A 22,901-nucleotide genomic window follows, 5' to 3' on the forward strand; every position below is an offset into this window, starting at 1 on the left:
GAAACATCCCAATGCAAGAAATATGTAAGGCAGCCACATGGTCTACGCCACACACGTTCACCAAGCACTACTGTGTAGACGTGTTATCCGCACAGCAAGCCACAGTAGGTCAAACCGTGTTAAGAACATTATTTCAAACCACTTCCATTCCTACAGGCTGAGCCACCGCTTTTGGGGAGATAACTGCTTACTAGTCTATGCAGAACATGTGTATCTACAGCGACAGATGCCATCGAACTGAAAATGTCACTTACCCAGTGTACATCTGTTCGTGGCATCAGTCGCTGGAAATTCACATGTGCCCACCCACCTCCCCGGGAGCCTGTAGCAGTTTGGAAGTTAGCTTCAACTTTGTACATTTGTATATATATTATTTTAACCTTAAATAGGTACATACTTAGTCACTCCATTGCATGGGCACTATTACTACAACATAACTCCTACCTCACCCTCTGCGGGGAAAACAATCGAAGATGGAGCCGACGCCCATGCGCAATGGAGACAGAAGGAGGAGTCACTCGGTCCCGTGACTCGAAAGACTTCTTCGAAGAAAAACAACTTGTAACACTCCGACCCAACACCAGATGGCGAGCTATGCAGAACATGTGAATCTCCAGCGACTGATGCCACGAACAGATGTACACTGGGTAAGTGACATTTTCATTAATAGGCATCAAGCCTCATTTGAAAAGACTTGAACTTCAGCCAATGAGGTTGTTACCTCCCAGATGTTCATTGAACATAATGAGTTCGGGAGGTGTACACTGAGCTCTGTTCTGTTTGCTACAAGACTTTTTTTCACAACCTTTTTTGAGGTTTTTACTACCGTTGGTGTTCCTTCTGCTTGAAAATGTGTCTGACCAGGTCTTGCACTCATCTCCAAATGTCAGTTTCTTAAGAGAAAGACCTCTTCACACCATGTGGAGCATGTGGGAAGAAGAACATCATCTCTATGTAGATAACCCACACAACTTGCATTCTGATGGATACTTCTAACCACAGATTCCTCACTTTGGAATATCCTCCATGCGCTAGAACTGGATGAAGAGAATTTAGTAGCAGTGCTCCTGCGTGCTGATATGTGGTGTTGTCCATCTCCCTGCCTACCACACACACGGCAAAGCTGCATAGAAGCACCACCCCTGCATGTTGTCTTGGGTTGAATACTTCAAACTGCAGATTCTTCACAATTGTAACTTATATTTATTTCCCCTATACTAGATGATCTGGAAGCAGTATCATGTGGCTCTGTGTTGGCTTTGTGCATGCCCCAGAAGTGACGAAGCAGAGCTACATATACGCACCATCCTTGAACACTAGTGGCCGATCCTTACTTTTTGCACCTTCAAACTTTTCATGAGTTGACAAATCCTTTCAAGTTTTCATGCAAACAATAGCACCACCAATGAGTACAAAGTACATAATGTGCAATGGCTGTCACAGATGTTGCTGACAGACCCGCATCAGGTCAGATCTGGAACTGGTGCTTGGGCACAACTCCCAGCATGCACCCTCATGCATCCTACACTATCCAGGTCTGTGAAGCGAATCTGTATGTTGCGGAATACCAAAAGAAGTCACAGACCTCACGCAGAACCCACTCCTAAGTTGCGGGCGACAAATTATTTGCACCATTGTGACTGATCCTTTAAAGGGTCTCCTTTGCAGTCAGGGACTCCTGCTAAGTTTAAGTCGAAGAAGAAGCATAAGAAGTCAGAGAGACTCACCCAGTTCCTGTATGGTCTGACACAGGCAAAACACTTTTGCAGCATGAAATATATTTTAGGATCACATGCCTTGTGTATTCGGCCATCTAGTGGTTCGAGCACAGAAGTCCTTTGTTTTAACCTTTTTTTCCTCTTGGAGGTGGGTGTGTCTGGCAAAACAAAATCCCTTGAGCGTAAGATATTAAACCCTCCTTTGTGTGACCAAGCCGTCAGATTATTATTTTTCGCCATGGAGCTCAGACGTGCCTCCTGTGTTACAGAAGGAGACAGCGGGAAGAAGACCACAAGATTTAAAATTAACATGGGTGGTATAAATAATGTTGCTGAAGGGGAACATCTTAATTTTGCGTGTTTATGATGTCAAGCCACTTTCAGCCTGCCATAAATACGTTTAGGTCAAACTTTCAAGACCTGTTGTATATAATTTGTACATAATTCTTTGTGGGCTTACAGCCCTCCCACTGCCTTTAACTTGTTTGTTTTAGTGCCCTATAAAAATCCTTGCTTGCTAGTGGTCAATCTTTGCTATTTGTCCCTCCTTTTCATGGTTGTTCACTCCCAGCAGAGCAGCGCCTCATTACTTGTAGCTTTCCCCTAGCCCCATGTTAGCATCTGTTTAGAGACTACTTTAATCTTTCTCCAAGAGAACTTGACAGGCGTGATTGTGTTTTCACTCCCACTGTTTCTGTAAACAGGGCTGTAATTCTTGTTAGGGCCTACGCTCTCTCTGCCTCTCAGTTCCCACCCTCTGCCTTGTACTGAGAAGAGATGAGGGTACCTTTGGGGCCAGGTCGGGGATCGGCACTGCCTCTGTGAAGAAAGAAGCTAAAGGCAAGAGACAAAGTTTAGCGGTCTTGATTTCCTCCACCTGTCTCGAGTACTCCTCATGCGGCAGCTTCAATGCTGGCCCTAGCGGGTTGATAAATAGCAACATGGCAAATGCTTTTGCCAGTGCCATGTGTGTCACAGTGGAGAAAATTGTGAACAGCAATGGGGAGCAGTGTTTTGTGTGCATCCAGTGCTTCCAGCAGTTGCCAGAATGACTCTTGTACGAGTTTGATGGCAGGTAGTACTGCTAATATGATTTCCAGATGCTGTTTGCGTCATGCTGTCATCAATGTGGAGAATTTCATTCACCATGTCATTAAGGCAATGAACAGAAGATGACATCCAGAATGTTTCTGCTGCGATCTCTGAAAACAGTTGCTGGCTGACATAGGATTTGTTAAAGAAAAAAAATGCTTCCTGGCATCTGTGCCATTCTTGTCACAACCGTGAAAAAGCCAGGAGTTTGGGCAAATACATTTGCCAGACGTGCCATGTGATTATTGATGAGCAAGCTCTTATCTTTAAAAATCACCTATAAAATCCAAATCACTTTGACTGTGCCAGCTGTGAGGAAGAACTTACAGCAGATGCCTAAGTGCTGATTAGAGTATTGTAGTGTTATCATGCCAGGACAAGTAGAGCTTGCAGGCGGCCGATTGAAGGGCTTGTTTAATGCGATGGGAAAACAGAGGTATGTGGAGCACTTTGCACCAAAAGGGAAAAGCCATATCTGAACACCGCCATTATGAAGGGAAGGGACTGGCTTACAATCAGTTGTTAGGTGATGTTTGCTCCCACTGTAACCACGTTATTGAAGAAAATGTCTGCTTTGAACATGGCTTGTGTGAACTGTTTCACCTGCTCCACTTGCAACACTAAGCTAACACTCAAGGACAAATCTGTGGAGTTTCATATGAATGTACTAGTTGCAATGCTACAGCACTGAGCCATGTCCCTTCTGTGCAATACTATGTGGTCTTTTTATAGAGATTTTTCATCTGGATAGTGTGTAGCCCAGAACTCTGTCCATCGCTAGTAAATCACCACTTCTCTCCAGTAATCATGTGTAATATATATCTTTATTTGGAGCGCATAACATGATCACACTTCCTTGTATCACTGTTAGGATATTCATCCCATGTACATGGAAACAAATGTAACCGTCCCAGTGTGTTTTGGGCTGTAGCTCTTCATTGTAGGACGTCCGCCTACAAAATTAATACACAATGTGCTATGTAAGAAAGGGTGCTGAAAACATAATGCTTAAATTATCCTTATACATTATGATGGGCTGCTTATATTGTATAAGAAACAAGCAATGGGTTTTTGCCATGTGCCTCCAAGTCTGTTTTACTCACTGCCCCACCGTAAATTGTGCTATTAATGCAACCAAAGAAATGTTTATAGAGGTGGCGGTTCGATGTGGTAATCTCGTGAAAAGTGCTCAAAATGCGCTGTCAGTTTACCAAGTGTAAGCATGGTGATTTTGTGAAACATTGATCAAAGACATATTACACAAGGAGTATAACGTCTACCCACAATACAAGTTTGATGTGAGGCCAGTATGCCAGAAGTTGAGAGAGTGTGACGGAACGGCCAGAGCTGCTGACTTTGGAGCTGGGGAACCAAGTTTGAGTCTTGTCGTCGGCTCAAAGTCATGTGATTCTGGGCAAATCACTTAATCCCATGCATAGCAAAAATTAATGCATTTGCTCATGCAAAGCGCCCCAATACCTTCGGGTCTAGTTTGCACTGTGTAAAAATGAGAAACAAAAAGTGTTTTGAGAAGAAAGGAGCTGGAGAAGTGACTCAAGAAACTGTCCGACACATTGGGAAAGAAATAATTTGTGCTTCTGCTCTTGCCTCTGTGCTGGAAGTTTGTTAAATTGAATTGCAAATAACCCCTCAAACCCTATTCAAAATGGTGCTCCATGTGGTAAAGTGGCAACTTCCACTTACGGTCCGAACAGAAAATTTGTTTGATGGCATGTGTGGCTGTAGATACACATGCTTTCCATAAGCTTGCTATCTACTGTTTGTTCTGGAGTGTTGCAAGTTGTTTTTTTTTTTTCAAAGAATCTTCTCGAGTCACAAGATCGAGTGATTCCTGTCAGTGATAGTGCGCATGGGCATTGAGTCCTTTGTTAGATTATTTTTTTTTTTTCTCTTCGTTATCGGGTTCGGACATGTGTTCCTCTTGCTCTGGTATTCCTCGTCTGTCTATTCCGAACTCTTCTTTTCAGTCTTTTTTTTTCAGCGATGGTACTATGTTTCGATCGTGTTCTCTATTGAACGCACTTGGCCCGAATTTCTATGTCGGGGTCAATTAGCCGCCCTTCGAGGCGCCAGCGCCCGCCTCTGGCCTAATATTCTACGTAGTATTGAGAAATGCAGGGCTGATGGAACACACTCCATTTCAGTTTTGCCCTCAATGCCATTCGAAATTCCCACACACTGATCAACATCTGGTGTGTAACCTCTGTTTGTCCCCGGATCACAAAGAAGAAACTTGCGATGCCTGTCAATCCAAAAAGACCCTATGGGACCGAAGAGTGTGTAGTTTAGAGATGGTGTGGAAGAAACCGGACGGCACTCCTGATATCTTCAGGGAAGAGTATGCGCAAGAGGAAATCGCACACAGAGGCTTTCTCCATAGAAGATTTGGAGTCAGATGTTCAATCGGACATTGAAAGCCAGCCTCTCACCTCAGCGTAACCTGCGAGTACATCGGCCCCAGCCTCCCATGCAAAGACTCTTTTAAAAATAAAAAATAAAAACTTTTAAAAATGGCCACAAAACATGTTGTCGGTCCACCAGTGCCTTAGGGCTATGGTCTGATCAGAAAATTACATTTGGATATACCCCACCTTTGGGCTCCGCACTGAAAATAGCCACAACTAAAACATCTTCTGCATGGACCTCTGGCTCGACACCATCTCATTCAGCCTCAAGATGGAGTCAAACCTTTGGTCAGAGCGCTTCGGCTCCAAGCATGAGGCCATCTACAGCCGCATCGGAGCCAACAGCTTCAAGCCGACACAAGACTACCATATTCAAAAGATAACAGGACAAATTATTGCCTCTCCTCCTGTCCCAATTAAGAGGAAACTGACTTTTCAGGAGACTTTGGACACTGCTCCTGTACTTAAAAAGGCCTCCAGAGATGAGGACAAGGCTCCAATTCAACCTCCGCCTTCTACTCTCCTGTTCTTCCTCTTACTCCCCCACAATGCCCTCCACCTACTATTGAGCCACAATTTTCCCCACAAGGTTCACCATCACCTTAGAGAGACAATTTGGGGGATATTCCACAAGACATAACCCCATGGGATTCATATGATCCAGATTCCATTCGTCCTTGATTTGTATCCTGCACGCTCTTCACAATCTAAAGACGCAACTTTATATCAGTAGGTCAGCATGGGCAGAAGCACATCATAATGTACAAATGCATTCTGACCCATTGAGGAAGATGTTCGTTTTGACTCACTAACCACCACCCATAAAGAAAGTCAGTTTCTTCCCATGCTACCAGACATACTCAAGCATGCCACTGACCTTTTCAAAGAGCTGGTTAGATCTAGGGTCATTACTTCAAGAGTTGACAAGAAATATAAGGCAGCCCCTACACACCCTATATATATATATATTTTCGGTCACAAATTTCCCGTCTCCGTTGTCCGCACGGCACAGAAATGTGCCTATAGTCAGTCAATGGGAGATACACCTCCCCCTGAAAAAGAAAGCAAAACACTAGATGCGACTGGAAAAAGAGTAGCTGCACAAGCAACCAATCATTGGCGTATTGCCAATTCACAGGCAATCCTAACACGCTATGATAGGGCTCACTGGGATGAAATGGAAGGCCTCCTCCAGTACCTCCCAGAAGAGCATCGTAAAAGGGGACAAGAAATCGTTTCTGAGGGCCAAACTAATTCAAATGGTGCCATTAGAAGGGCCACAGATGCAGCTTATACTGCTGCATGTGGTATTAATCCCAGCATCATTATTAGAAGGCATGCTTTGCTCAGATATTCAGGTTTCAAACCTGAAATCCAACATGCAGTTCTAAATATGCCTTTTTACAAAGAACATCTGTTTGTCCGGGAGGTGGATAACACTATTGAAAATCTGAATTCAGAAACCGCAGAGACTATGGGGGCCCTACTCACTACACCACAAAGGGGTAATTTTTGTCACCAACAATTCAGGGGAGGTTTCAAATCCTCATCTAATGAACCTTCTGTTAGAAATTAGGTTTCTAGTTGGCTAGGGTATGCACCTAAGCCAGGCAGAACCCATCCATTCTAGTCCGGGCAAGACAACCCCTGCTCATCCCCTTGGTTGCTTGGCACGAGCAGTCAGGCCTAACCGAGTCAATATGTAAAGAGTTTGCTCAATACACACAACACACGTGACGCAATAAATACACCACAAAGGATCACAACACCAAGTTATGTAAAAATAAACTGTATTGCACAAAACATAATTACAACAAACATTACATGTCAGTAATATCCTTCTACCCTAGCAGTTGTCAGAACGTTACACAGGTTACTAATACTCTGCAAGAATAAGCAGTAGTCACAATAGAGCACATAGGTACTCAGAATTCTGCAACATAAGCAGTAGTCAGGAATCACATTATGAAACCAGTACACTTATGGTATTACTATAAATGCCCATAAGAGAAACATTAGAAAGCGTAGGTTACATCATGAGATACACAGGTTACCATATCACTCTACAATGTCCCTTTCAGGATCATAAGAATGAGTATGTCCAAAAAGTACCTGTATTATGATTAAGAGGCACTCCTCGTGCCAAGAAGCTCAATATAGGGGGCCCCCCCCAGCGCTCCTATGCATAAAATTGGGGCTGTTAAATTAGGAGGATGGGGCGGCACGCACCCCCTCCCTTTCCTCTATCTGGGAACCGCAATCTTTTGGGTTCCCCCTCTGGGCCACTTCGGGGCCTCCAAATCAGTTGGGGCAGAACGAAAACCCCACCATGGGAAGAAGGGAGTGAGACCTAGCGGTGCGGGGCCTCCGGTGAGGCCTCCTCCCGCCCGTAATCTCTACTGCTGAAAAGGGGGCACAGTGGGCAGAGAGCCTCCGCTCAAGCTCCTCTGGGGGAATGGGGCCTCCAATGAGGCTTCCACCCCGCTCGGATATAGCTGCTCTGAAGCATAGCACAAGCCCTTCTTCAGACGTTTCCCGGGCCGCGACAGTGATATTGCACCACAGTTGGTGCCTGCTTGTCCTTTCGGCGTGCCTCCTTCAGCCCGCTTCACCCCAGGGGGACTTATGAATGCCCCACAGCACCTGTCTTTGCTCACCTGTGCCCTAGGGGCACCTGCTGTAGTACGTCACCGACGTGCTTGGATTTCGAGCAGAGAGCAAGCCTGGGTCGCAGTGGTGAGTTTGGGCATTCATTCAGTGAAGCGATTATGAGCACCAGGGGCCCATTAAAGTTCACAGAAGGTGCTAGGGGGGCCCTCAAATAAAGCCCTGTATCCAGCATACGGCCAAAAAAAAAAATATATAAAGATGAAGCACTCCTCGTTCTCTGGATAGTTCCCAGGGTCAGGGGCCTCAGCACTCTGCCCCTGGAGAAAGAAAAATGGGAAGCACAGGGCTAGCAGGCCCAAACAGGCCAGCACAAGGGTTGCAGATGGAGGCAGATCCTCCTAGTGACCCAGCAGGTCACAGGTCAGCATAGTAGCAGCAGTCCAAGGTGGTTCCTGGCGAGTCCATTCAGCAGCGTTCTGTGTTTAGTTCCAAGTAAGTTTCTTGTCCCAAGAATGTCTGAATTGTGGGGGAAAACCCCCTGTACTTATACTCAGTTCTGCAAAACATTTTCAATGAGGAGGAGAGGGTGTTTCAACCAGTTACAACTGGTTCTAGGAGTGTCCCCTCTCTCCTCCAGCACAGGCTCAAAACATCAGTTTGGGGGTAAATAACCCTTTTGTGTGAGGCCAGGGCACAGCCTTTACAAATGCAGGTGTGCCCTGCCTCTCCCTTCTCTCAGTCCAGGAAGACTGCAGTATGCAGATGCCACCTGTGTGACACCTCCACCCTCCCTGTGTGCAGGCTGTCTGAAAGGTATGCACAAAGCCCAACTATCACTCTGCCCACACATGGATTGGAGTCAAGCTACAAAACACCAGATTCATAAGCACAGAGAAATACTCACTTTCTATAAGTGGCATTTCTGTAATGATAATACAAAATCCACTTACACCAGTAAGCAGCTTTTCTCACTACCATTACAACCATACCAAACATGCCTACGCTACCCCTCATTGATCAGACAATACCCCCTAGACATAAGGCAGGGCATTTCCAAAGCAGTACTATGAGGAGGCAGCACTCACAGCAGTGAGAAACCAATAGGCTGTTTGTCACTACCAGGACAGGTCACATTACTAGGCACATGTCCTGCCCCCTACATACATGGCACCCTGCCCGTAGGGCTAGCTAGGGCCTACCTTAGGAGTGACTTACATGTAATAAAAGGGGATTTCTGGGCCTGGCAAGTAAATTTAGATGCCAGGTGCCTGTGGCAGCAAACTGCGCCATCAGGCCTTAGAAAGATTTGGAAGGCTACTCCAGTGGGTGGCGCAAGCAGCGCTGCAGGCCCACTAGTAGCATTTAATTTACAGGCCCTGGGTATAGAGATACCACTGTACAAGGGACTTACAGGTAAATTAAATTTGCCAATTAGGTTTAAGCCAATCATACTAAGTTTACAAGGGAGACATGCACGTTAGCACTGAGCAGCAGTGGTAAAGTGCCCAGAGTCATAATGTCAGCCAAAAAGGGGCAGAAAAATAAGGAGAAGGCAAAAAGTTTGGGGAATTACCCTGTAAAATGGGCCAGGTCCAACAAGGATGCAGCTGATACTGCTGCACCTGTTATTAATACCAACATCATTATTAGAAGGCAGGCTTGGCTCAGATGTTCAGGTTTCAAACCTGAAATCCAACAGGCAGTTCTAAACATGCCTTTTTCAAAGAACATCTGTTTGACCAGGAAGTGGATACCACTATTGAAAATCTGAAAAAGGACTCAAACAGCAAAGGCTATGGGGGCCCTACTCCCCACACCACAAAGGGGTAATTTTCATTGCCAACAATTCAGGGGAGGTTTCAAATCCTCATCTACTGAACCTTCCAACTCAGAAGCTAAATAAGGCACCCATTTCTACCATAGAGGTTCATATAGAAGTGCGAGCAATTAAGGCAGAGGTATGGAGTCCACCTCCAGAGGATCTGGTTGACGCCATACCAGTAAGCCAATGACTACCTACACCTTCCACAGACTCCCGCACCTCTCCAGTAGGGGGGAAGATGAATGCAGTTTTACCAACAATGGTCCCATATCGCCACAGACCAGTGGGTTCAGTCAATTATCTTACATGGTTACTGCCTAGAACTCATGTCTACTCCTCCACATATTCCCCATGTGTTCACAGGCTTTCGCAATACCATCTAAAAAAAAAAGGGTTTGGTCCCTTCTTTTCAAAGGGGCTATAGAGCCAGTTCCCCCTCTTGCAACAAGGTCTAGGAGTTTATTCCCTATACTTCCTTATACCAAAGAAGGATGGATCACTAAGGTCAATTCTAGATCTCAGACAACTCAGTTTATAATCCTCACTGAGCATTTCTATATGGTCACTCTCCGCGGTGTCATTCCCCTGTTACAACAAGGTGAGTTCATGACAGCTCTAGATCTAAAGGACACGTACTTTCACATTCCCATTCACCCAGCACACTGCAGATATCTAGGATTTGTCATTTTGGGGAAAAATCATTACAAAGGCCTTCCATTCGGGGTCACAACCCCTCCCAGGGTCCTCACAAAATGTCTTGCAGTGGCTGCAGCATTTCTCAGAAGGCAACACGTACATGTATTCCTTTACTTGGATGATTGGCTCATGAAAGCCTGTACCATCCAGCAGTGTCCGAGGCATACTCAAGCCATAGTAGATCTTCTCCACACTCTAGGGTTCACAATCAACTTTCTCAAAGCCCACCTTTACAGATACAGCCCTATTTGGAAGCAGTCCTCAATACTCTGGCTGCTTTTGGCATATACCAAACCCTGCTTGAATTCAACCTTTTTAAGACTTTCCTTTCACAGCTACAATAAAACCAATCTTACACAGTAAGAACGGTGATGCAGTTATTAGGGATGATGGCATCATGTATTACCATCGTTCCCCATGCCAGACTGCACATGCGCCCCTTACAGCAGTGTCTATCTCGTCAGTGCTCTCAGTCACAGGGTCATCTTCAGGATCTAGTGTTGTTGGACCGCCAGACTCACCGCTGTCTGCAATGGTGGAATCCCACCAACCTTTCCAAGGGGTGACCCTTTCAAGACCATGTACCTCAGGTCACTCTGACTACGATGCATCGCAAGCAGGTTGGGGAGCACATCTCAACAACCTCACAATAAAAGGGTTATGGAATCCAGTTCAACAAACTTCTCACATCAACTATTTGGAGTTACAGGCAGTCTTTCTAGCACTCAAAAGATTTTTGTACCTCAGCTCTCCCACAAAGTGGTTGTAGTCCACACAGACAACATGACAGCCATGTATTATCTGTAGAGTAGGGGTGGGGGGTCACAGACTTCTCAGCTGTCCCTACTTGCTCATACAGTTTGGAAATTGGCAGTTCACCACCACATTCTCTTACTGACAGACTCTCCCAGGAATTGACAACCAATTTGCAGACCTCCTTAGCAGGATGCAGCAACAAGTCCACGAATGGGAACTTCACCCCCAAGTACTTCATCAGTATTTTCAAAGGTGGGGGACACCAGAAATAGATCTCTTCACCACTGCAGAAAATTCAAAATGACAAAACTTAGCGGCCAGATACCCACACCCTCAGTCCAAGGGTAATGCTCTATGAATGAATTGGTCAGGGATATTTGCTTATGCTTTTCCACCTCTCCCACTCATCCCGTCTCTAGTTCACAAAATGAGACAAACAACACTCACCATGGTCCTTGTCACTCCCACATGGGCATGTCAACCTTGGTTCACAATCCTGCTGGCTCTGTCAGTGGTTCCTCACAAGAAACTCCCCAACAGCCCGGATTTTCTCACTCAGTCACGGTCAAATTTGACATCCAGATCCCAAGACACTTAGACCCTCATTATGAACTTGGCGGTCGAGACCGCCATGTCGGTGGCTGCGGAATTTACCGGCATGGCGGTCTCGACCTCGACATAATGAAGGCAGTGGGGACCTCCACAGGTGGCCTTCCACCACAGCCAGGCCACCGCTGACAGGCAGCCTGACGATGGAATTCTTCATCCGACATTGCAGCGCTGCAAGCAGCACTGCCCTGTGGATTAAGAACCCTTGTTCCGCCAGAAAGGCTGCCGGGAGGGGTGCTCCTGGGGCCCCCGTGCAGTGCCCTGTCGCGTAGGTGGGCAGTGATCTGCGAGAAGGGTGCTGCTGCACCTGCCACACATCGGCATTGACGACAGCTCCATGTGGAGCCATCAGCAATGTCCCGGCCCAGCAGAACGTATATTATTCGGCTGGCAGGGTCTCAGGGGGGCTGGTGGTCTGTGATAAGACCGCCAGCATGAACACGCCGGGGATTCCCGCTGTGTTCATAATGACCCCCCCTTAATCTTGCAATATGGTGCCTGAGGTCATAGAATTTGGCTACTTAAATCTCTCCCCTGGACGTATCAAAATTCTTAGGGAAGCACGTAGACCTACAACCAGACAGGGTTATGCCACAAAATGGAAGCGTTTTGTTTACTATTGTCAACCTAAATACATTGACCCATTCAAAGCCTCAGTTCATGACATTGTTACTTGTTATATTTACAGAAAGCAGACTTAGCATACTCATCTATTAGATTTAATTTGGCAGCTATGGCTGCTTACCTTCAGAACAGACAACATACCTCTTTATTCAGGATTCCTGTCATTAAAGCCTTCATGTAAGGTCTCAAAAGAGTCATCCCCCCCAGGAGTCCCAACATGGAACTTAAATGTTGTCCTCACTGGGCTCATGGGTCCACCTTTTTGAGCCTATGCATTCTTATTCTTTGCGGTTCCTTTCCTGGAAAGGTAGCTTTCTTGGTAGCCATCACTTCTTTAAGGGGTGTAAGTGATATACAGGCTCTAACTTTAGAAGAACCATTTTTTCAATTACATAAGGATAAAGTAGTTCTTAGGACAAATCCTAAATTCTTTCCAAAAGTGGTTTCACCATTTCATAATAATCAATCAATTGACTTACCTGTTTTTTTCCACACAACCAGACTCAGTTGCAAAGAGAGGTCTTCACACAGTTGACTTTAAGAGAGCTCTTATGTCTTATATTGACCGAGCTAAACAGTTTATGAAATCCAAACAGCTTTTTGTTGCGTTCTCCATGCCTCACAAAGGCAATCCCATTTCAATACAGGGAGTGCAGAATTATTAGGCAAATTAGTATTTTGACCACATCATCCTCTTTATGCATGTTGTCTTACTCCAAGCTGTATAGGCTCGAAAGCCTACTACCAATTAAGCATATTAGGTGATGTGCATCTCTGTAATGAGAAGGGGTGTGGTCTAATGACATCAACACCCTATATCAGGTGTGCATAATTATTAGGCAACTTCCTTTCCTTTGGCAAAATGGGTCAAAAGAAGGACTTGACAGGCTCAGAAAAGTCAAAAATAGTGAGATATCTTGCAGAGGGATGCAGCACTCTTAAAATTGCAAAGCTTCTGAAGCGTGATCATCGAACAATCAAGCGTTTCATTCAAAATAGTCAATAGGGTCGCAAGAAGCGTGTGGAAAAACCAAGGCGCAAAATAACTGCCCATGAACTGAGAAAAGTCAAGCGTGCAGCTGCCACGATGCCACTTGCCACCAGTTTGGCCATATTTCAGAGCTGCAACATCACTGGAGTGCCCAAAAGCACAAGGTGTGCAATACTCAGAGACATGGCCAAGGTAAGAAAGGCTGAAAGACGACCACCACTGAACAAGACACACAAGCTGAAACGTCAAGACTGGGCCAAGAAATATCTCAAGACTGATTTTTCTAAGGTTTTATGGACTGATGAAATGAGAGTGAGTCTTGATGGGCCAGATGGATGGGCCCGTGGCTGGATTGGTAAAGGGCAGAGAGCTCCAGTCCGACTCAGACGCCAGCAAGGTGGAGGTGGAGTACTGGTTTGGGCTGGTATCATCAAAGATGAGCTTGTGGGGCCTTTTCGGGTTGAGGATGGAGTCAAGCTCAACTCCCAGTCCTACTGCCAGTTCCTGGAAGACACCTTCTTCAAGCAGTGGTACAGGAAGAAGTCTGCATCCTTCAAGAAAAACATGATTTTCATGCAGGACAATGCTCCATCACACGCGTCCAAGTACTCCACAGCGTGGCTGGCAAGAAAGGGTATAAAAGAAGGAAATCTAATGACATGGCCTCCTTGTTCACCTGATCTGAACCCCATTGAGAACCTGTGGTCCATCATCAAATGTGAGATTTACAAGGAGGGAAAACAGTACACCTCTCTGAACAGTGTCTGGGAGGCTGTGGTTGCTGCTGCACGCAATGTTGATGGTGAACAGATCAAAACACTGACAGAATCCATGGATGGCAGGCTTTTGAGTGTCCTTGCAAAGAAAGGTGGCTATATTGGTCACTGATTTGTTTTTGTTTTGTTTTTGAATGTCAGAAATGTATATTTGTGAATGTTGAGATGTTATATTGGTTTCACTGGTAATAATAAATAATTGAAATGGGTATATATTTGTTTTTGTTAAGTTGCCTAATAATTATGCACAGTAATAGTCACCTGGACACACAGATATCCCCCTAACATAGCTAAAACTAAAAACAAACTAAAAACTACTTCCAAAAATATTCAGCTTTGATATTAATGAGTTTTTTGGGTTCATTGAGAACATGGTTGTTGTTCAATAATAAAATTAATCCTCAAAAATACAACTTGCCTAATAATTCTGCACTCCCTGTAAATGGTATAGCCAGATGGATAGTCAAGTGTATTCAAACCTGTTATCTTGAAGCTAAAAGACAGTTGCCTATTACTCCTAGAGCACATCCCACTAGAAAGAAGGGTGCCTCTATAGCTTATTTAGGTAACATTCCACTGGCTGATATTTACAAAGCTGCTACTTGGACTACACCACATACATTTACTAAACACTATTGTGTAGATGCTTTAGCACGCCAACAAGCTAATGTTGTTCGAGCTGTGTTTAGAACACTGTTTCAAGACACAGCAACTCCTACAGGCTAGCCACCGCTTTGTTGGAGGGTGCAGCTTTACAGTCTATGCAACACGTGTATCTACAGCCACATATGCTATCAAATGGAAAATCGTACTTACTGAGTAGACATCTGTTAGTGGCATGTGTGGTGTAGATTCACATGTGCTATCCCTCCTCCCTGGAAGACTGTGGTCATTGTAGTGGCATTCTTATATAAATTGTGTACATATGTAAATACATTACATGGACATCTTTCTCTTACTCTCTATATATTCTCCTTACCTCACCCACATGCGGGAAAACAGTCTAACAAAGGGCTCGATGCCAATGAGCACTATCGCCGAAAGAGTCACTCCATCTTGTGACTCAAGAAGATTCTTCACACAAATAATTGCAACACTCCGGACCCAACACTATAGATGGCGGACCTATTCAAAGCATGTGAATCTACAGCGCAACATGCCACAAACAGATGTCGACCGGGTAAGTAACATTTTCCTTCTGTGATAAATCTTTGCACCTTCAATTTGTGACATTTTGAAAACCTCTTCCCTTTTGTACTTCCCCAGAAACATGTGCATTAATATATATTTACATTGTCATCAATTATTCTATAAGCAGCAACTTTGACATAATTGATTTAAGCAAGTAGTATCTCCCTCTCTTTTCAGTGGCTGCGGCGCACTGTCATGTGACTGTTTCTTAGGATACTGGCTTACAGCCAGCACTAATAGTACAGACTGTCAAGAGGAAGAGAGGCCGGTGCTTCGCAAGTTTGCGTAAGCATTACCTCAACTGCTGTACCCACACAATTCAACTCCACACATTTCCATTCCACACCAGATAACTCGACAACAAACCACAGAAGTCAGCTCAACAACACAATTGTACCACATACCTCCAATCCACAACACAGTATTCCACATCATGAAACAAAATTTAACAGCACACTGTAGGAGGCTAGCCTGGTTTGTAGTGGGTACCTAAGCTACTTACCCCTTATACCAAGTCTGGTTATCCCTTATTAGTGAAATGTAGTCTGTCTAGAAGCCAGGCTCTCTAGGGGTAGTGTGGATGAGCAGCCAAGGCCTAACTAGGAGACATGCACTACCACTGTAGTCATACAGGAATCACACACATGAAAGAAAATACTCTGTTACAAAAATAAAGGTACTTTATTTTGGTGACACAAATGCCAAAAGTACCTTAGAGACTATACTCCCTTAGAAGGCAAGTAATATACACAGTATATACACTAGAATGCAGAAATAGCCGTAAAAACAGTTTGAAAACAGTGCAAATAGCTAAAATCACAATAGTTAGAAATGCGTCTGGGGGAACACAAACCATATACTTAAATAGTGGAATGCGAAAGTCTGTTTCCCACCTAGGAAAGTGTAGTGTGTAGAGGGGTGCTGGGAGGATAAGAAAACACCAAATGTGAGTAATAGACCCCCCCACCCCAGAGCCCAGGAAAGCAGGAGTAAATCACAATAAATTTCCTAGAACACACAAGAATACGAGAAAGAAGATAATGAAAGAACCAGAAGAGACTGTAAGACATCTAGGATGGATTCCTGGACCTGAAGACCTGTGGAAGAAGGTAACCAATTCCAAGAAGCACTGAAGAGTCCAAGAAGAACTGGAGCCCCTGCTAACCCGGATGAATGTGCAAAAGAACCACCGGTGAAGAACAGAAGATGGATGCAGTCCCTTGTTGGTGCTGATGATGTCCCACGCCAGATGAATGATTGCAGTCTGGTTTGCTTCCTTGGATTCCGCCAACAAGCAGTGGCACACGCAAAGCTTGCTGTTAGCAGACAATGGTGCTGCCCGGGACTAGGAGGGACCTTGTGGCCTCTAGAGGGGGAAACAGAGGAGGCTCCCAGCAACTCAGAGAGCCCTCAAGACCAGGCAGCGTGCACAGGAGTGCCACAGCACTGAGACAAAGAAGGTGCAAAAGGAGGCCCACGCAGCACTACACAAAGGGATCCCACGCCGCCAGAGATCCACGCTGGAGGCTGTACATCGCAGGAAGGAGTGCGGGGGGCGGAGGTGCACGAAGAACTTTGTAGAAGGATGCCAACAAGCCTTGGCACCTGCAAAACACACAGTGCACAGGGGTACTGACTTGTGTGGGGAGGCAAGCTCTTACCTCACCCAAGTTGGATAGCTGGACTTCAGGACTGTCGGGACCACTTCAGTCCACCACCTGTGTTGCTGGATCCACACACTTCTTCAGGAGAAGGGACCCAAGCCACCGGTCGTCACTGCAGAGGGGTGCCTTCTGACGCAGGGAAGTGACTCCTTCATTTCAAGGGAGATTCTTTTGTTCTTCTGGTGCAGGCTGAAGACCGGCATTACTTGGAGGATGCACAACATGGAAACAGTTGCAGTAGCTGGCTGAAGATACAATGTTTCAGAAGTCATCTTTTCTTCTTTGTTGCAGTCTGTAGAGTTCCTAGAGTGTCCAGATGTAGTTTTGTCTGTAGAAGGTGAAGTAAAGGATTCCTGCTGGAGTCTTGCAATCCGAATCTGAGGAAACCACAGGAGAGAGACATTAAATAGCCCTGATAGGGGGATTGGTCAGCTACAAAGGTGAGCACCTACCAGGTGAGGGCTCTGATGTCTCCTGCTGGCACTGGCCACTCATATGCTTCTAGAGTGCCCTGCCAACTTGGAATCCAAGATGGCAAAACCCAGGGACACTCTGGAGGAGCTCTGAGCACCACCCCTGGGGTGGTGATTGACAGGGGAGTAGTCACTCCCCTTTCCTTTGTCCAGTTTCGGGCCAGAGCAGGGAATGGGGGTCCCTGAACTGGTGTAGACTGGCTTACGCAAGGAGGGCACCTTCTGTGCCCTTCAAAGCATTTCCAGAGGCTCTGGGAGGCTACCCCTCACATGCCTGTAACATCTGTTTCCAAAGGGGGAGGGGTGACACCCCTTTCCCAAAGGAAATTCTTTGTTCTGCCTTCATGGGCTCGAGCTGCTTGAGCAACAGGAGGGCAGAAACCTGTCTGTGAGGTGGCAGCAGCTGGTGCTGCCTGGAAAACCTCAGAAGGCTGGCATGGCAGTACTGGGGGTCCACTGTGGAGTGCTCAGAGTGCAAGGAATTATACAACCAATGCTAGAATCAGCACTGGAGTATAATTCCGAGATGTTAGACACTTTACATGGCCATATTCCGAGTTACTATTGTGAAACTGGACATAGGCATCCCCGCACTCACAAAGTCTGGGAAAATGGTCCTGGGTGACGTGGGGGCACCTCTGCTAGTGCAGGGGTGCCCTCACACACAGGTACTCTGCACCCAGCCTTCAGGGTTAGCAGGGTTGGTATATGGGTGACTTGTAAGTGACCTGGTGCAGTGTAAATGGCTGTGAAAGGGTGCATGCACCATTTCACACAGGCTGCAATGCAGTCCTGTAGAAGCCTTTGCATGGGCTCCCTTTGGGTGGCAAATGTAATGCTGCAGAACATAGGGATCCCCTGGAACCCCAATGCCCAGGGTACTGACCATATACTAGGGACTTATAAGGGGTGAACAGTATGCCAATTTGGGCTGAAATACTGGGTTACCAGTATGCAGTGACAACATTTAGTGGAAAGAGCATAAGCACTGGGGTCCTGGTTAACAGGATCCCAGTGACACAGTCAAACACACTGACGGGCAGAAATTGGGGTAACATACCAAAAAGAGGGTACTTTCCTACACACACCACATAATTAAACTCCACTACGTACCACTCCACGTTACAAAATACCATTCTACATAATTTCACTCCATAACTCACAATCCCACTCCACATAATTCCAGTGCACTCAAACATAATTACACAACACAAATCCATTCAACGCCACACAATTCCTCAACAGTGCCAAAGCACACCAAAGGCAAGCCCATCTGCGCCCGTCCCCTGGCTCCAGTCATCGCCGGTCCCCCCCTCCCCCCCGCCGCCACACACGTCTTCACTACGACGACGCCACCCTCTGCACCCTAAACACTAGCTGCGCTCTCTCCTGCCTTCAAGCCTCCCAGCAGACCAACCGCGGACCGTTCTACTGCCGGAACTGCACCTTCACCAATCTCCAAGCCAACCACCCACCCACCAAGGCAGGAAGCAACCATCTCCGATGTATCCTCCTCAACACCTGCTCCATCCACAAGCACACAGTAGAGCTATGGAATCTGCACAACTCAGCCTCCCCAGACATCGCCTTCCTGACCGAGACCTGGATGAACCCCTCCTTAGCGCCTGACATCGCCATAGCAATCCCGAACAGCTACAAGATCACCCGCAGGGACCGCTCCTACAAACCAGGAGGATGCATCGCCATCATCCACAAAAACACCCTCAGGATCACGACCAACACCGAAGACACCCTCTGCACCGCTGAACACCTGCACTTCCAAATCCACGCTGATCCAAACACCACCCTCAGAGGGACCCTCATCTACAGGCCCCTCGGCCCACGACAGCAGTTCAGAGACTCCATTACTGACATCAGCATGCACGCTCTCACATCCACTGACTATATTCTCCTTGGAGACTTAAACTTCCACCTCAAGAACACAAACGACAACAACACCGCCACCCTGCTCAACACCCTCTCTAACCTCGGCCTCAAACAGCTCGTCACAACACCAATCCACTCCGCAGGACACACTCAACCCTATTTTCTCCGCCAGCAATCACACCGCCGAACTCCACTGGACAGACCACCGCTGCATGCACTTCTCCTTCAAGAAATCCACAACACACCACCACCCATAACGGATCCCCCACCGCAGTTGTAACAAGGTCACTGAAGACCAACTTATCGCGACCCTCTCCCAGAACCCACCCATCGACACCACAGACACTGATGCAGCTGCCCGCAACTTCAGGCAATGGGTCAACACCTGTGCCAATACTCTCGCCCCAATCAAGAATCCCTCCAACAGACGCACCGACAGAAAGGCCTTCTGGTTCACTGCTGACCTCCACAAATCTAGGCAAAGTTGCCCAGGACTTGACAAAGTGGCGCCAAGATCAGACTCTGGACAACCTCGCAGCCTTCAAAATCACCATCCGCAGAAACAACCAACTCATCCGCGCCACCAAAAGAACCGCATTCAAGGACCGAATCAACAACAATGCACACAGCCACAAGGAGCTCTTCAACGTCGTGAAGGAACTCTCCAACCCCAGCTCCAACGCCAACGACATCCCGCCATCCCAAGACCTCTACGAATTCCTAGCCTCCTACTTCCACCGCAAGATTGCAGATATCCACGACAGCTTCAGCACCCAAACCCCCCCTCCCCCCCCCCCCCGGCAACCACCAACACCACAGATTCACCTCCGACCAACCTCCTGCTCTCCTGGACCCCCGTCAACGACACCATCAAATTCGAGAACACCATCCACTCCAGCTCTCCATCTGACCCCTGCCCTCACCACATCCTCAACAAAGCAAGCTCTGTCATTGCACCCCAACTACAGAAGATCATCAACCGCTCCTTTGAGTCCTCCAGCTTCCCAGAGAGCTGGAAACACGCTGAGATCAACGCCCTCCTCAGAAAACCCAAGGCGGACCCAAAGGACCTCAAGAACTTCCGGCCTACCTTCCTGCTTCCCTTCCCGGCAAAAGTCATTAAGAAGGCGGTCAACAGACAACTAACTTGCTTCCTCGAGGAGAACCTCACCTTGGACCCTTCCCAATCCGGATTCCGCAGCAACCACCGCACCGGAACCGCCCTCATGGCCACCACCGACTATATTAGAACCAACTGGACAGCGGCGAAACCGCGGCCCTCATCCTCCTGGACCTCTCGGCTGTGTTTGACACCGTCTGCCACCACACCCTATGCTCACGCCTCAGCAGTGCTGGAATCCGCGACAGACCCCTGGATTGGGTCACCTCCTTTCTCACCGGCAGAACCCAGAGAGTCCGCTTCTCCCCATTCTGCTCGGAGGCAATGCCATCTCCTCCTCCTGTTTCAACACCCTCCGCATGCTCCAAAAGATCTACAAATGGATACCCACTGAAACTAGAAGAACAGTCACCCAAGCCCTCGTAATCAGCAAGCTGGACTACGACAATGCCCTCTACGCAGGAACCACGGCCCAACTCCAGAAGAGGCTGCAATACATCCAGAACGTCTCCGCACTCCTCATCCTGAACATCCCCAGCCACTGCCACATCACAGACCACCTGAAAAACCTGCTCTGACTCCCAGTCAAGAAGAGAATGACCTTCAAACTCCTCACCAACGCTCACAAAGCACTGCACAACACAGGACCAGAATACCTCAACAGACCACTCTCCGTCTACATCCCGACCTGGCATCTCTCCGATCTGCCGATCTTGCCCTTGCAACCGTCCCTCGCATCCGCAGAACTACAACCGGCGGTAGATCATTCTCGCACCTCGTCACCAAAACTGGGAACACTCTTCCCATCCACCTGCGCCAGACCAAAGACCTCCTTACCTTCAGGAAACTTCTCAAGACCTGGCTGTTCGAGCAGTTGCAGCACCTCCTCTCTCACCCTCCCCCCCCCCCCCCCCTCCACCACCTCTCCTCAGCGCCTTGAGACCCTCACGGGTGAGTAGTGCGCTTTAAAAATTCCTGATTGATTGATTCAACAATTCCAATCCAACTCACAAAATTCCACTCCACACCACATACATCCACTCCATAACAAATGGGTAAAAGACGTAATTTACAACGTCAATAACTCTTACTGTAAAGCTAGAGCTATTGGCTTTGCCAGTGCTTGCTTTAACTGTGCTCAGACAATTCTCTCCGCATCCCTTCAGCCACAATTAATGTGTTTTCTTCCCTTTGAAATATAGATTTTTGAAATATGTTTACAGAGAAAATGTGTGTTGAGCAACAGTGGTGTTGCTTTGGCACAGAATAATAATCAAAACGAAGGTAAGCTTTATAACTTATTTGCAGCTGTACATCTCTTGGTGTTTACTAGGCCGGTGACGCTTAGTGACAGTTTCTATAAAGCGCAATTTAATGGCATTTTAAAGCTAAATTACTTTTTTTTCAAAGTGTTATGTTTAAAGTTAACATTAAAGAATGTTTCATGTGTGTTGGATAAGCAAAGTTACCTTAAGCTTTTCTAGTACCTTAATTATGTTGGCTAACATCGGTGTGCATGGCCACATTTGCTTCTTTCCACACAAGACTGTTAGATGCTCCTTTAAAAGGGTTTTATAGCCTCATAAATCAGTCGTCTGTGCCAGAGCCAGTCTTACCTAAAAGGAATGCAAACACTTCCCTGCTCTACTCAGAGAGAGAAGGCACAGAAACACTTTAACAAAGGGAAGTGAGTTCAAGCTAGGCCACAACAGAAACTCTGGAGTAGTTTGATCGACATGTGTTTTTCTTCTTAAGTCTGTTATGTTCTTCATTACCATGTAGGTGCTGAACTTACAAGCTACCATCAAATACTGAAAAACAATGGAAGGATGGGCTTAGTCTATTTCATACCAAAAATTCTAAGTGGGAAAGTCGATTTCGCCCGACATGTATATGTTTCTATGTGTAAATGGTTCTATAGGTACATAACTATATATGTTTGTTCAAGCACACATTAATGTGCCTCTGGGCACGTGTCTTATTTTCCCTCTCTAACAAGAGATACTCTATGTGAGTAGCAGAGTGAAACAAAGGCTTGTGTTTCTTCTGCATCGCACTTCCAAGGCAAACTGCGTCACATAGCACCAGAGTTTATTAAAAGGCAGAACACTCATTTGTGCCTATATCGGCATAACCAAAGATTTAACTGGTAATTAAAAAGATAAACGTTGTTGTTACACTCAGTGGCTTAACTAATGCCGACAGTTCTGTTTGCATTTTCAGAATAATAACTCTATTGTGTTACTACTGAAACAAAACATTGGCCATTTACAGTTCTCAAATTTAAAACTGGGGAGAAGATAAGAGAACTTGCACAACCTTAAACAAGGCTAACAATTTGGTGATCAGCAGTCCAGCGCTCGACGCCTCGTCAGGGGTAGCAAGCGCTGTATAAATACAATTACAATTACTACAGACCTTTGAGTTACAAAGAATCAAATAAAGT

General features: G+C 46.4%; 1 pseudogene; it reads left to right on the forward strand.

The window, feature by feature from the left end:
* The first annotated feature begins 2,659 nt into the window (after nt 1–2,659).
* Nucleotides 2,660–3,553, forward strand: LOC138259501 (LIM and senescent cell antigen-like-containing domain protein 1 pseudogene; annotated as a pseudogene).
* Nucleotides 3,554–22,901: the final 19,348 nt, after the last annotated feature.

The sequence above is a fragment of the Pleurodeles waltl genome, chromosome 2_1 (assembly GCF_031143425.1).
Source record: "Pleurodeles waltl isolate 20211129_DDA chromosome 2_1, aPleWal1.hap1.20221129, whole genome shotgun sequence".
NCBI lineage: Eukaryota > Metazoa > Chordata > Amphibia > Caudata > Salamandridae > Pleurodeles > Pleurodeles waltl.